Below are 12,477 nucleotides of genomic sequence, written 5' to 3'. Positions count from 1 at the left end.
TACCGATATGCGCGGAAATGAAAACTTTTTTTCAGAACATATATTGCTGAAAACAATGCTTTAGAATTGGTGTCATTACGTAGCTTGTCCAGCAGAGCGCGCGCCGACTCCATTGTTTACAGAGCTGACTCTGAGCTGACGGTGGCTCTGCAGACAGGGCGGAGTTAAGCGGTGCGGAGTTGAGTGGTGTCTTCTCAGTAAGTTGCTAACTAGCTTGTGAAATACATACTGGAAAGTTAATAAACAATGACCCCATCATTTTCCCTTTTCGATATAACTAATATAACGTTAACCCTGTCCCTGACAACCATGTCACTCATGTCTGTTTGCTGTTAGCCAGCTATAGTTTGTCAGTGCAGTAATGTAGCAGATTGAAAGGTAAACATCAGAGCATCTATTTGCAGCTCAGTAGACAACAGTGCGGTGGTGGATTGTGTATGTTGAGTGTTGATTTCACGCTATGTTGTTACCTAGGTGGTGAGACACAATGCTGGTCCATCTTTTACTTTCCATGACAACGAGCTCATAGCTAACTCGCTAACCACGTAGCTACTTTCATTGCTTGTCAGCTGAGTGGAAGCTAATGTGCAAACATGTATTCACCAAACTGTTTTGTTTAGAATTCACAGTTTGGTACCCCCTTCAACAAACAATTCCAGTTGTAGCATTTATAATATGTAATATTTAAAAGTCTGGTATTCCACCATTGAAAGTTTCCCATGAACTTGTATAGCAGAATACAGTGTAACACCGCTGCTGCTGTTTATCTCTTGTCTCAGCAGGTGTAAATGCTTCTTGTTTTACAACCTGCCAATAATTGACTGGCAGTATTAAAATAATCAGCATTTGACTGATATAAACAGTACTACTGATGATTATTTAGCTATTTATTTTATTTTTATTTATTCTTTATTTTAATGGTCAGCATTTAACTGATACTAAACAGTACTGATGTTTAGTTAGCTATTTATTTATTTTTTTATTTATTCTTTATTTTAATGGTCAGCATTTGACTGATACAAAACATTACTGATGTTTATTTAGCTATTTATTTTATTTGAATTCTTTATTTTAATGGTCAGCAACTGACTGATACTAAACATACAGTACTGATGTTTTTTAAGCTATTTATTTTATTTTTATTTATTCTTTATTTTCTCAGTGTTCATTTCTAGAATTTGTTGACAATGTATAATAATAATGTCAAAAATTCTTTTATAAAAATATTTGTTTAAGAAAGCAGCCTTCTGAGTACATTTGCATAGTCATATCGGTGCAAAATCGGTGAACAATCCACATAGAAAAGGTTTGTTTTCATTCCAGCTTAAAAATTAACTATATTGGCCACTATATCGGTAATCGGTGAATTTTCCCCCTCTAAAATTGGTATCAGTCTCAAAAATCCCATATCGGTCAAGCTCTAATATATATATAGAGATGGCACCAAGTATGGCTGCTGCGTTGCGAGCTCCGACACAACATAGTAGTGTTTTGTTTGTTTTGTTCACAATTCTTATGTTTTTTGTCTTGGATGTTGTCTGCCTTATTGTCTACGACAGACAAACACTTTTGGACATTGGTTCAGCAATTTCACACCGTAAACCGGACTTCAAATTCCTCAATGCCGACCCGCTGTTTACAAACACGCAAGCGGAGCCCTTTGTCTGGGCTGCCCGGCCGCGGAAACTCAAAAGGAAAAGGGGAAACAGAGCCGGCGTTCTCATCAGAGTAAGACGCTGCGCAAATCGACCCCCGCTACCCACTATTCTACTGGCAAATGTTACGTCTCTGGATAACAAGCTCTGCGAGCTGAAAGCGCGGATCTCTTTCCAACGAGAGACGAGGGACTGCTGCATTATCTGCCTTACGGAAACTTGGATGTCTGCGGAGATTCCAGACTCAGCCATTGAACCCGCGGGGTTCTCCGTGTACCGAACGGACAGAGCGAAAGACCTCTCAGGTAAAAGCAGAGGTGGTGGAGTATGTTTTATGATCAACAAATCCTGGTGTGATCAGAGGAACGTACATTCTATCAAGTCTTTCTGCTCTCCTGATCTGGAATTTCTTATGCTTCTGTGTCAACCATTCTGGCTACCGAGGGAATTCACAGTGGTCATTATCACTGCTGTGTACATCCCGCCACAAGCCGACACAGACCGGACACTCAAGGAACTGTATGGGAGTATAAGTGAGCAGGAAACCGCGCACCCTGAGGCCGCGTTCATTGTGACCGGGGAAAGCCAGTTTCAAATCAGTCGCACCAAAATACCACCAGCACATTAGTTTCAACACACGAGGGGACCGGGTTTTGGACCATTGCTACTCTCCCTTCCGGGATGGCTACAAATCCCTCCCCCGCCCACCATTTGGCAAATCGGACCACTCTTCCATTCTGCTTCTGCCCGCTTACAGGCAGAAACTGAAACAGGAAGCACCCACCCTCAGAACGATCCAGTGCTGGTCGGACCAATCAGACTCTACGCTACAAGACTGTTTTGATCACACGGACTGGGAGATGTTCCGGTCCGCCTCTGATGACGACATCGAGCTTTACGCTGATAGCGTAATGTGTTTCATCAAAAAGTGCGTGGAGGACGTGGTTCCAACCAGAGCAATACGGATCTATCAGAATCAGAAACCATGGATAAATAATGATGTTCGCACAGCACTTAATGTGTGGACCTCCGCTTTTAATTCCGGGAACGCGGAGGAGCATAAACAAGCCAGTTATGCCCTCCGAAAAACTATCAGAACCGCAAAACGCCAGTACAGGAGCAAGATTGAAGGACAGTTTAACACCACCAACTCTAGAAGCATGTGGCAGGGAATTACCATCATCACGGACTTTAAAGGGAATAAAAACTCCAACATGAACACTGCTGCCTCTCTCCCAGATGAGCTAAATACTTTTTATGCTCGTTTTGAGGGAAATAACACCGCCCTCGCGGAGAGAGCTCTCGCGGCCGAGGTTAGTTCATTCTCCGTCTCTGTAGCGGATGTAACCCGATCCTTCCGATGGGTGAATATCCGCAAAGCCGGGGGCCCATACGGCATTCCGGGCCGCATCATCAGAGCGTGCGCGAACCAGCTGGCTGGTGTTTTTACAGACATTTTCAACCTTTCCCTCTCTTTGTCTGTAGTCCCCACATGCTTTAAAACATCCACCATTGTGCCTGTTCCAAAGCAATCAAAAATAACTTGCTTAAATGACTGGCGTCCTGTTGCTCTGACCCCCATCATCAGCAAATGCTTTGAGAGACTAATCAGAGATTACATCTGCTCTGTGCTGCCTCTCTCTCTTGACCCGTTGCAGTTTGCTTACCGCAACAACCGCTCCACTGATGATGCCATTGCATCTACAATACACACTGCTCTCTCCCACCTGGAAAAAAAGAACACTTATGTGAGAATGCTGTTTGTAGACTACAGCTCAGCATTCAACACCATAGTGCCCTCCAAGCTAGATGAGAAACTCCAGGCTCTGGGCTTAAACAGCTCGCTGTGCAGCTGGATCCTGGACTTCCAGTCAAGCAGACGCCAGGTGGTTAGAATAGGCAGCAACATCTCCTCATCACTAACCCTCATCACTGGAGCCCCACAGGGCTGTGTTCTCAGTCCACTACTGTATTCCTTGTACACACATGACTGTGTGGCAACACATAGCTCCAATGCCATCATTAAGTTTGCTGATGACACGACGGTGGTAGGTTTGATCACTGACAATGATGAAACAGCCTACAGAGAGGAGGTGCACACTCTGACACACTGGTGTCAGGAGCACAACCTCTCCCTCAACGTCAGTAAGACCAAGGAGCTTGTGGTGGACTTCAGAAGAAAAGACAGAGAACACAGTCCCATCACCATCAATGGAGCACCAGTGGAGAGAGTCAGCAGCTTCAAGTTCCTGGGTGTCCACATCACTGAGGAACTCACATGGTCCATCCACACTGAAGTCGTTGTGAAGAAGGCTCATCAGTGCCTCTTCTTCCTGAGACGGCTGAGGAAGTTTGGAATGAACCACCACATCCTCACACGGTTCTACACCTGCACTGTAGAGAGCATCCTGACTGGCTGCATCTCCGCCTGGTACGGCAATAGCACCGCCCACAACCGCAAAGCACTGCAAAGGGTGGTGCGAACTGCCAGACACATCATCGGAGGTGAGCTTCCCTCCCTCCAGGAAATATATACAAGGTGGTGTGTGAAAAAAGCTCGGAGGATCATCAGAGACTCCAGCCACCTGAGCCATGGGCTGTTCTCACTGCTACCATCAGGCAGGCGGTATCGCAGCATCAGGACCCGCACCAGCCGACTCCATGACAGCTTCTTCCCCCAAGCAATCAGACTTCTGAACTCTTGATCTCCCACGATCCCTTACTCTTTTATCTCACACCGGACTGTCATAAATTATATTATTATTATATTATATTCTCTCTTAACAACTGACTATCAACCGACAGCCTGAATGTCAATACAGTACAATACTGTACATTCTATATATACTACTATATATATTTTTTTATATATTTTTATTTTTTATTTTTATTGAATAATGTGTATCTATATAGTGCGTATTGTATACTGTACAGTGTATGTTATTATTTGTATATTGTTGAGTGTAATTATGAGTATATCAGATGTTAATTTGTTAATTTGATATTATTGTAAATTGGTACTGTCTCATCACTGTCACGACTGCTATGTTGATCGGAACTGCACCCAAGAATTTCACACACCATTGCACTTGTGTATATGGCTGTGTGACAATAAAGCGATTTGATTTGATATATATATATATATATATATATATATATACACAAATTAGAGGACAACCAATATTTGATTTTCTGATATGATAATGTGTTGAAAGAAAGGCAATTAATCTGCAAATAATTTTTAAAATTGGGAGCCTATATTAAATGTTCTTAGTCTTCCAGTGATGGGGAGGGCCAGATAGAGGCTACAAGAGTCCAAATTTAAATTTAAATATAGTTGCAAGCAGCGATGACGGGATGTTGTAAGAGCCACACTTCCTGCTGCCAGCTGATGGCGCTAAGACCGTGACTCAAAATAGTCACATCTATGTGATTAGCCCCCAAGACTAAACATACATGTTAATTTTGACCTAAATCACACATTGCACACAGAAGATATGAGACACATCCTGTTTCCCTTTTTTGCCATTAATTTAATGCCTTGCCATGGCAACATCTTTTGATATTTCAAAAATCTGTTCACAATTTAGCATCTTCAATGTCTTGGCATAATATTGTCTTAATGTGGTGAGAGTCTCATGAATCCCCTAGGAGGAGTGTTTAAAAGTTCAGAGACTGCAATATTCAAAGAATCCAAAATAGCTGACTTCCTGTTGGGCGGAGCTAATAACTATAATTATGAAAGTTGTCTGGCTTGATGAGAACTATATACAACAATCAGCCACTAAAAATCACTAAAACCACCTGCCTAGAGACTGTTGTGTGTGAAAATCCCAGGAGATCAGAGTTACAGAAATACTCAAATCAGCCCATCTGGCACCAACAATCATGCCACGGTCCAAATCACTGAGATCACATTTTTCCCCCATTCTGATGGTTGATGTGAACATTAACTGATGCTCCTGACCTGTATCTGCATGATTTTATGCACTGCACTGCTGACACACAATTGGCTGATTAGATAATCGCATGGATGATTGTTGGTGCCAGATGGGCTGGTTTGAGTATTTCTGTAACTGCTGATCTCCTGGGATTTTCACACACAACAGTCTCTAGAATTTACTCAGAATGGTGCCAAAAACAAAAAACATCCAATGAGTGGCAGTTCAGTGGACTGAAATGCATTGTTGATGAGAGTGGACAACAGAGAATGTCAGTTCGAACCAATCTGGCCAAAGTCTATGATAACTGAGATAACAGCTCTATACAATTGTGGTGAAAAGAATAACATCTCAGAATGCTATTCTGAGATACGGGTTGACACAGTTTTGGCAGCATGAGGGGGACCTACACAATATTAGGCAGGTGGTTTAATGTTGTGGCTTATCGGTGTATGTACCAATTTTGGTGACTGTAGGTAAAACTGGGGGTGCTACAGGGACCGTCTTACTTGCCCATTTTAAAGGGGGCGCTACATAGCCCCCCCACACACGCCCATGCGTGAACATTTGCCCATCCCTAAAGGCCAACGACTCTGATGTGTGTGCAAAATTTCATAACATTTTAAGCATGCCAAGTGCCTCAAAAACACCCAAATAGAGGACGGAATAATAAAAATGTATGCGTTGCCATGGCAACAGTATTTAAGAAATCAAATATTCCTTTACAATTTTATATCAGCAGTGTCTTGACATTATTCTAAAGAATTTTGAAGCAATTCATGTAGACACAAGAGGGCTATTTCAAATTCTGTTAAAAGTGCCATACTTCCATCTGCCAGTTGGTGGCGCTATGACCGTGACCTATAACAGCCACATCAATGTGATCAGCCCCCATTACCAAACATTCAGCTGAATTTCCATCAAAATCACACAATGCACACAGAAGATTTAAGGCACTTCCTGTTTCCCATTTTCCACCATAAATGTATTGCTTTGCCATGGCGACACCGTTCAAGATATAAAAAATATTAGTTAAATCAATTTAGTATCTACAATGTCTTTGCATGATGTTGCACAAATTTGGTGCTAGTCACATGAATCCCCTTGGAGGAGTATTTAAAAGTTCAGAGCCTGTGATTTTCAGAAAATCCAAAATGGCCGATTTCCAGTTGGGCAGAGCTAAGACTGTGAGTATGAAAGCTGTTCGGCTTGATGAGAACTATCTAAACACACTATTACGGTTTATGCATTAAACTTGTTAAAAATGTTTATCTATAAGGGCTGTGTTGATGCAATCAAATATCATTATATCGCAAGACTTTTTCTCACTATATTGTATCGATATTTAGATCCATGTATTGTGATATCGTGATATTTTCAGTGCAGTCAGAGATGCTTCTGTCAGACCTGAAAGAGACAAACTGATCCTGCAGGATTCATGGTTTCTCTCATGGACATGCTGGACCGCTTCTCTCACACGTTTGGATCTACGGCCGGGACAAAATATTGATTTTCTACATAATCTTCATTTGTACAATTGCAACGTCAATTCTTAAAATGCCAAGATCGCACTTTCTTTTTATCTGCAATCCCCTACAATCATATTTGCGTAAATACTTCCCATATGCTACAAAAAAATGTCTGTGATTAGCCACTGGCTGGTCATTTTTTAAAGATTTCACTCACCAGTGTTTGAATGGTGTAGTGGTGAAAAAGTTCAGTACAGATCTTTTCACTGCGTGCTGAGAATAAAAGCTTTGACTCTTTCTGTGTGATGTGAGTCCAAAGACTAGATCCAAGCAAACCATTTGCTGTTTAATAATGTCTCATTTAATATCCTTTTTGTTCTCTAAAGTCAGTTATTTATCAAAAACAACAAAAGAAACATTTAATTCTAATCACAGATAGCATGAATGCTGTAAAGAAGCCATTCGACCAAACAAACACTACTGTCAAAGTCCCTGCCACAGGAATTAAAGAGGCAGTAGCATTTTAGCACTTGTTCTACATATCTAAGTAAATACTTGTAAATAGTAAAAATTAGGCATGTAAACAACAAACATGTAACAATATACTGTATATATGCAATATAATATATAATCATTTCAATACATCATTGTTGTGATGGGGCGTGGTTGTGTGTCTGTCTGCGGGAGAGAGAGAGAGCGGTAAGGCTCGTCACCTGGGTTGTCATTATCTCTAACACCTGTTTCTTGTAGTGATGGCCGAAGGAACATAAAAAGGCACATGAATGACAGAGAGAGACTGTACCTGTGTGTGCTCGATACAAGCCTTTACTCGTTTGTGTGTGACTACTTGGCCACTGAGTGCATTTTTGTTTTTGTTTTTTGAACGACGCTGAAGAGTAATAAAAATACTCACGTTGACAGTTAGCTGCCTCCTGACAGTTGTGCCAAAACCCGGGAATATTTGGAGAACAACGTAGTCATGGAGTCTTCACCACTGTGCATCATCAAGTCCCTCGCCAGCATCCAGCAATCGCAACATCAGGCCCTCGTGGAGTTACGCCTGGAGCAGGATTTCCAACTCCTGCTTCAGGCTCAAGTGGAGGACCGACAGGCATTCCGGAGCCTGATGGACCAGGAGGGGGCTGCAGCTGCGACCCTGGAACCCACATCACCAGTGACCCTCATCAAAATGGGGCCAGGCCATGATCCCGAGGCCTTCCTCAACCTCTTTGAAAAGACCGCTAAGAGTGGAAGTGGCCTCCCGACCAATGGGTGGCCCGCCTGTTATCGCTACTCTCTGGGAAAGCACAGCTAGCGGCCCAGCAACTTCCTGCCACCAGCCTCCTCGAGTATAAAGACTGAAGAGGGCCGTCGTGAAGCGTTTCAGGTCCCTGAGGTTTGGAAAACACGGCCGCCTGTTTGCTTTTGCACAACAGCTCCAGTATGCCTGTCGGAAATGGTTGCTGGCTGAGGGAGCCCGTGGTGCCATGGAGATCGTCGATCTGGTGACACTGGAGCAGTTCATCTCCCAGCTTCCTCAAGGGATGGCAGAGTGGGTCCAGTGCCACCGCCCGGCATCGCTGTAGGAGGCAGTCCAGCTGGCCGAGGACTACATGGCGGCGTTTCTGGGAGGCAGCGAATCAGAAGCTCTTCCTTCTCTCTCTTTCTCCCTGCTTCTCAACCCTCCCCTTTCCATCCTGTTCCGACTCCCCGGAGGTGGGGAGGAGCCCCACCCAAACCCCTTGCCCAATCTAGGGGACTCTTCTCGGTGTCTGTGTCCCCCACTTCTCCTGTCTCTCTCCACTCTCCTCCCCAGGTTGATGGGACCACCCCCACGAGTGAGGTAGGGAAGCCTGGGCCAGTCTGTTGGGGCTGCGGGGAAGCCGGGCAATTCCAGGATCAGTGCTCTGTGATGGAGGTGACGACACTGGTCCGGATCCCTGACGCTCCATGGGCCGCCACCAATCCGGCAGGGACGTATCGTATACCAGTGAGTTTAAAAGGGGATATACACCAAGCTTTGGTGGATTCAGGCTGTTCTCAACCACCTGGGTTGTCATTATCTCTAACACCTGTTTCTTACTGTAGTGATGGCGGAGGGATACATAAAAAGGCATACATAAAATTTGGTCAACAGAGAATGTCAGTTCGAACCAATCTGGCCAAAGTCTATGATAACTGAGATAACAGCTCTATACAATTGTGGTGAAAAGAATAACATCTCATCTTCGCCTGATGGTTAGGGGGGGGGGAGAACTCAGGGGGCTGGCTTTTTTACTGCAGGTTCAAAGTGGCTCTCCATGCCCCCTGTTCTCCTCCTCTGTCAACTGGGCATCAATAACAGAATACTTAATGAGGGCATGCGTTCCACGCTTTGACTACAAGCACACAGACTACACAGCCCCATCAAAGCAGCACAACACAGCTTCAACACTCCATCTAATGATCCCCCCCTGAACTCAAGAGAATTGCACGCTTGCCAGTTCTATTTTTGAGAGGCGCTTTGGTTTTGCAGTGACTAGCGCTCTCTCCACAGTGTATAGCAAATCTTTTTGGGCCTTCTCTCTTTCTTTCAAACATGCCTCTGTACACAATGTGGATGCCCAAGGCAATCAGGTAAAAGCGTTAAAAGGATAGTTGAGCCAAAAATGGCATTTCTGTCATCATTCACTCACTCTCATGTCTCCGAAACAAACATGATCCCATGGGAAGTCTGCACATTGTTTAAGAGAGTTCCTGTACCCTAGGATTGGCCACATTACACCGACAAGCGGCATCTGCCATCACACATTTTTGCACTGGCTCCAGCAAGTTTACGTTCCCTTGTGGCGTGACTGGAAGTGCGTTGCATCAGCAGCATGGGAGACCTGGGTTTGGATCCTGTGTTGAAACCAGGAAGTAATGGTGTTTGGAAAATCAGTGACGAGTGCGATCTGGAGGTTGCATTTGTACCCAGTGATGGTTAGGTTTGGGGTTTGGGTTGGCAATTCATAAAATATGCATTCCTCTTCACTGTATTACAGCCTGTTCAGCAGGAAACAACTTGCTTCACCCACAAAATGGAGCCCCCATATGCCCAACCACAATTACTACTTTGGCCACCGGGGACAGCATTTCGCATTTCAGTAAGAACAGACCGATTTTAGCAAAAGAAAAGTCAACTGTTTCCTATGTCACTGTGAGATCAGTCTGTCGAAAACATGCTGTTTTGTGTGTCACTGCAGAAAGAAAATAATTTGGGTTTGGAAGGACATGAAGTTGAGAAAATGATGACAGAATTGTCATTTTTGGGTGAATTACTCCTTTAACATGTTCCATGCGGATCATGCTGGCATTAATGTCTGTACCTATCAGCTAATGGGTAAGGGGACACAGTCATAGCACGCTAAGATTCATTCCAGGGCACTGAAGCCTATGATCCATCTTCATAAATGATGACGAAACAGGATCCCCAACAACTGCGTGCTAAACTGGCTCTCAAACAGAACAGCCTTTGACAACGTCGTAATTATACAGCATGTCATGCCATGCATACAAATGAGCCACAGTCTAAAAACTCATACAGCAGATTATGTTGGCATTTAAAACCTCTACCCAAGACTGAATATGAGATTCAAATATTAAAATTCTGTCATCATTTTTTTCCCTCATGGTGTTCCAAAACCGTATGACTTTCTTTCAGCATTTTGGAACTATTGGAACTGTTTCTAATTCACATTATAACTATTGTGAACTATTACTTTAAGTCTAGATGAAGATAAATGCTAACTGGAAAGATGAAAGTGAATGTTCCATCAAGGTCAATCTATGTCTGAAAAAACAGAAACTGTTGCTGGGTAATTACACAAGAGTTTTTCTTGAGACAACTTTGCCCTCTTTTGGCCATGAAATCCAATGCACTGCATCAGCTGTAAATACAGACACTCTCTTTAATTAAGCAAACACTTAAGCACCACCGAGTAAAGTGAGATTTTACACTTTTGGACACATTTTTGTGATATAATTAAATGATTTGATCCAAATGCCAGCCTACACGCTCTGTATCCGAACTTAAGCCTTTGCCTAACAGAAATCACTGGTATTTTATGGGGCTTGAGGCTAATATCACAGAAGAACTTTTAAAAACATCACATCTTGAAAAATACCGTACAACATCTACTGAGGCATGAAAAATAATGCCAGCATTAGGTGTGGCCCTACAAACAAAACAAATGAGAAAAGCAGTAGCCTAACAGCAACCAAAGCTACTGTAACTAAATCAGCTTTAAAACTGCACTAGGTAACTTTTTCCATTGTTAAAAAGTTACTATAGTATGGCCATGGTACAGGTCAGGAAAAAAAGAAACAAGGTATTGCCATGGTGCATGTCAGAAAACATGGTATTATTACCAAGGTTCAATGTCCAAAAACCATGCAGTACAAAAGCACATGTCCAAACAATGACATGTACAGTGTTTTTAGACATGGTTCCAAGGTAGTCAAAAACATCATAGTAAATAAATGACCAAGAAACATGTAAACAAAACCATAGTATTATTATAGTACCATACATGTAACAGTGTACATGTCCACAAAAACAAGGTGTTACCAAGGTAACGAGTCCAAAAAAAAAAAAAAACATGATAGCAACACAAGCATGGTATCGTAATGATACCAATACAAAAACACTTCCAAATTCAAAGAACCAAATAAGTAACATGGTATTTGTAAGAAAACATTATCTTATCATGGTAACGTGTCCAAAGAACCATGGTAAAATTTCAAAAGAACCATAGTACAATGGTACATGTCCAAAAAAACCAAAAAAAAAAAAAAAATCATAGTACTACCATGGTATATGTGAAAACAAGTATGGTAACACACAATGAAACGTATAGTTAAAAAAAAATTACAACATGTTTGAAGAAATTTAGTAGAACTATGGTATTTTCTTTTTTTTTTTTTTTAAAACCCAAACACATGTTACCATGGTAACTTGTCCAACGAGGCATAGCAGTAGTACCATGGTACATGAGCACAATAAAACATGGTATTACCATGGTAACATGTCCAAAGAACCATAGTAATACAATGGAACATGTATAAAAAAATAAATAAAAAAAAACACACATGGCATTACCATGGTATCAAACTTGTCCAAAGAACCACAATAGTACCATTGCATATGTCCCCCAAAAAGTTAAAATAAAATAAGAATTACCATGGTAAAATATATACAAGTACAACATCATGGTATTTCCATGGTAACTTGTCCCAAAAAAAAAAAAATCACGGTATTACCATGGTAAAATTGCTTAAGAATCATAGTAGTGCCATGGTACATGTCCAAAATACCATAGTAATACCATGATACATGTAACAAAATGATATCACCACGTGGTAACATGTCCAAAAAAAAAAAGTCGTACCATG

Source organism: Myxocyprinus asiaticus, chromosome 15, assembly GCF_019703515.2.
Source record: "Myxocyprinus asiaticus isolate MX2 ecotype Aquarium Trade chromosome 15, UBuf_Myxa_2, whole genome shotgun sequence".
Classification (NCBI taxonomy): Eukaryota; Metazoa; Chordata; class Actinopteri; order Cypriniformes; family Catostomidae; genus Myxocyprinus; species Myxocyprinus asiaticus.
The sequence above is the reverse complement of the archived record's forward strand: the minus strand, read 5'-3'. Positions refer to the sequence as shown.